The following is a 3884-nucleotide window of genomic DNA, read 5'->3' on the forward strand; positions in this document are numbered from 1 at the left end:
GGCTCTGTTAGCCGCCAAATCGAACATCATACAGAATTCAATTTGCACCTTCTCTATACTTTACATTCTCTGGTCTAACTAACCATTCTAGGCCACACATATACAGTGGGCTAATTTACTATTCTACGACASGGCCTTCCTGACAAATCACACGTCCTCGTGTGTTAAATCTAGGACAAGATTTTATTAACCATTTACTTCATTAACTTTTATTTATATAAAGTTTACATTTTTATACAAAACAATCAAATTGATTTCATAATACCATCACATAAACTTTTCATAACGTTTTCTTTCAAATCAAATTTAACAATTTTTCTTTTCTATAATTCCAACTTTGATGTGTAGTTATTCTTATCGATAGCCGCCACAACAAATCCTTCTGTAGTGGTGCGATCATCACTGACCCCCGCCATAGCAATTCCATCTGTTATGGTGCGGTTTCTATATCCCCTCTTGGGATTCTAAGGCATCTGCTGTGGCTCCTTTATCTCTATTTCTCATTTGAGAGAGATACATCTCCTCTGGAGTCATCTAATTCTTCATCAATTTCTTTACTTAATTCTYTATTGGATAATGCCCTCAAAAACTCATGTGCATASTTATAAGTTATTTTATTTATTAAAGACTTTAAGACATAAATATCGCCATCTAGTAGTTCGATTTTTTCGAAAGGACCTTTAAATTTCGGATCGAGCTTAGTTTGGTGACGCTCTTCGTTTTTTAGTAACACATGGTCTCCTACATTATATTTTATTATCTTTGCTTAATTCTTATCATATCTAAGTTTGTCATAACGAGCATTAGCCTCCATATTTTYCTTGGCTTGTTTTCTTATAGACTCTCTATCAATTACATTATCCCCTTCTTCACCTATTGGTAATAAACAGAGAGGTCTAGATTCTCTACCAATTAGTAATTCTAGTGGACTGAATTTTGTGACTCGATTGGTGGTGCAATTCATTGCCAATTGCACTTCTGCTAAAGCATCTTGCCACGACCTCTGACTGGTTTCGACTGCTGTCAACATACACTTAAGTGTGCTCATTATACGCTCTACCTGGCCATTTGCCCTACTCGCGCATGTAGCAATTAAGTGTAGCTCAATCTCAATCAATTTAAGATGTGATGTAAGTAAACAAATTTCGTGAACGCATCTACCAGGACAATTACGTATTCCTTTAGGTCATTCTTTCCACTCATCTTTCCTGTTATGTCTATATGCATTGTGTGCCATAAGGCGTCGTTGCACTACCTTAGGAATCGAATGTAATTCAGATTGAATTTTTTCAACTGGAGGCTTAGCTAATTTGGTAGTAATGCAATTTTCAACAAATCTACGGACGTACTTTGCCATATTTTCAAACCAATAAAATCCATAGACTTAAACTCCATAGACTGTTTTCTCCCAATCTAGATGCATAAACGTGATTAATAACTGCCCATCYAAATGCCCTAGGGATTACAGGCAAACATTTAGTCTTACCATCTCGTGGTATCTTCCTATATAAAACTTCTTTCCTTAATTCATAGGTTTTTAATAAATTCTCTGGCAATTCGTTATTTTTGAACTTAGCTAATGTATCTACTACCTCAGGATCACGATACGCAACCGTTCTAAGGCTTCTTCTTTAGTTTCGGCTATAACCAACACGTCAATATAAACGACAGCACATGTGTGTGCCAACAGAAGGTGTCGTACTGACCCTATGGGGCGACAAACGCGGTTCGTTCAATTGAATTTTCGTGTACTGGAATTTGGTAGAAACCACTAGCCATATCTAAGCACGAGAAATATTTTGCACCGCGAAGTCGGGCAATCTGGTCTGCGATAAGAGGCAAAGGATACCTATCAGCAATGGTACACAAAGACGATCAGTCCCATTTTTCTTTTTTACTAACATCATTGGACTGGAGAAAGATGAGCAACTTGGACGGATAATATTTGCTTTGAACTCATCGGTTTTACAACGCACCAGGTTTTTTTCTTCCTCGCGTAGTCTATAGGGACGTCGTTGCACTGTCTTTTGTGGATCTATTAACTTAATTTCCAACAACCCTGTCGAGACTCGAGTTTTTGGTATTCTGCTAGTAAACCAGTCAGAGTAGCATTTTAGGATATTTGTTAAGACAATTTTATCGGAATCAACTAAATCTGTATCAGAACTTATAATATCCTCATAATCAGTTWAAGTCACCATATCTATCTTTTTCGTTTTATAAATTTGAAATTTATCAGCGTCTATCATTACGCCAAAGCCTTGGCTAAGAATCTCTCGACCAACTAACATATCGTATTTCAAATACTTGTCTAAAATTACGTGGAACAAAACCTCAAAGCAGTATTGATCAATATTTATATTACATCAAACTTGTTGAGTGCTATAAATTGCATCGTTACTTATGCCATTGAGTTTTACATTGTTAACTCTTTTACCTTTAAACTTATGGACTACTACTACTACTACTTAACTAGCGAGCATTCTGCACCAGAATCAAAACAAAATGGAATAGACTCACCGGATGCCTTTTTTGTTCCAGAGGGTGGAGCTACTGCGCAGATATCCACACGCTTCTCAGAAATTCTGTCATTTCCACCTGATCGGCCTTTAGGACATACGGTTGCAAAGTGCCCAATTTCGTCACATTTGAAGCATTTGACACCACATCGATCTTTCACACCCGTCGTATTTGTGCTTTTGTAGGTTTTGCCTTTACTCTGGCCCTTCTGCAAACGTGCCCGACATTCAGCATATTTATGCCCAACCTTTGGSCAGTAATTGCATTTCACCAGGGATGAAGATTTGAACCTTTTACGATTCGAGCCAGTTTCATCGTCTTCTATGCTGCGCTTCAAGAAGGAGTGTGCCTGCAGCTGTTGCTGTAGCTCATTGCGAGTTTTTACATTGGTGGTAAAAATCCAGACACAGCTATTTCTTCTAACTCCTTGGCTTTCCATTTGGACATAAGCATCGTGACAATCCGGCTGCCGTATTCAGCAAAGCCTTCTTCTGGTTTCGGTCGGCCATTCAATGCATTGAGAACAATGCAGGCAGAAGTTTCAATTCCAACAAAACGCTGAAGAAACAGTTCCCTGAACTGCGCCCAAGTGATGCCGGCAAAGCATATTTGTGAAAGCCACTGTGATGCGGTGCCTTCTAATGCCTTACTTAGTGCTATCACCAGATTGCTACCTTGGAGAACGTTATCAGCAAATATGAGGTCCACCGTGCTACACCAAGATGAGGGCTACGCTCCAGCAACGTCATTGTTAAATTTTGGTAAGGTAATGTATGACGCCTTACCATCGGATTGCGGCGCCTTTGGATTCTGAATGTTTTTAATTATTTCCTCTTCAGGCGGCTTCACTAAGTTGCATTTATCGATCTGGTTTTGGTGTATGAAGATGAATTCATCCGAAGGAATTTCATCTCCTAAATAAGGTAATGGCAGAATGCATGTGTGCATTTTAAAAATTTTCAAATAAAGGTAGCCGCAAAAATAATTAAAAGCATTTTCGTTCAAAAAGTCAATTTCTAAGCTACTATCTAAAGTAATGGATCAAGCAATGCAGTGTTCGGGTCGTGGTAAACCCTGGAAATCCTGCCAAGAAATGTCACTTAAAACGGAATTCTTGCACACATTAAGAAGAACATTATGGCTATGTTCTGAAACAACTGTGGCTTCGGGTTCTAACGGCAGCTCACAGTTACCTTTTGTTACAACATTTACGTAAAGTAAACCCCACGACTTCCTAAATAAACTAGAGAACATGAAAGGTGTAACTCTAGTACCTCCCCTACTTCTGATCTGACCAAAAAAATGCTCTAAGCTGTCCTGACATAGTCGTCTTGTCTTTAGGTAAGGAAATCCTGAGTGTGACA

General features: G+C 38.5%; 1 pseudogene; it reads right to left on the reverse strand.

Annotated features, from left to right (window-relative positions):
* Positions 1 to 493: 493 nt before the first annotated feature.
* Positions 494 to 2959, reverse strand: LOC108968439 (annotated as a pseudogene).
* Between the last annotated feature and the right edge of the window lie 925 nt (positions 2960 to 3884).

The sequence above is a fragment of the Bactrocera latifrons genome, unplaced genomic scaffold (genome assembly GCF_001853355.1).
Source record: "Bactrocera latifrons isolate USDA-ARS-PBARC rearing strain unplaced genomic scaffold, ASM185335v1 scaffold_2158, whole genome shotgun sequence".
Lineage (NCBI taxonomy): Eukaryota > Metazoa > Arthropoda > Insecta > Diptera > Tephritidae > Bactrocera > Bactrocera latifrons.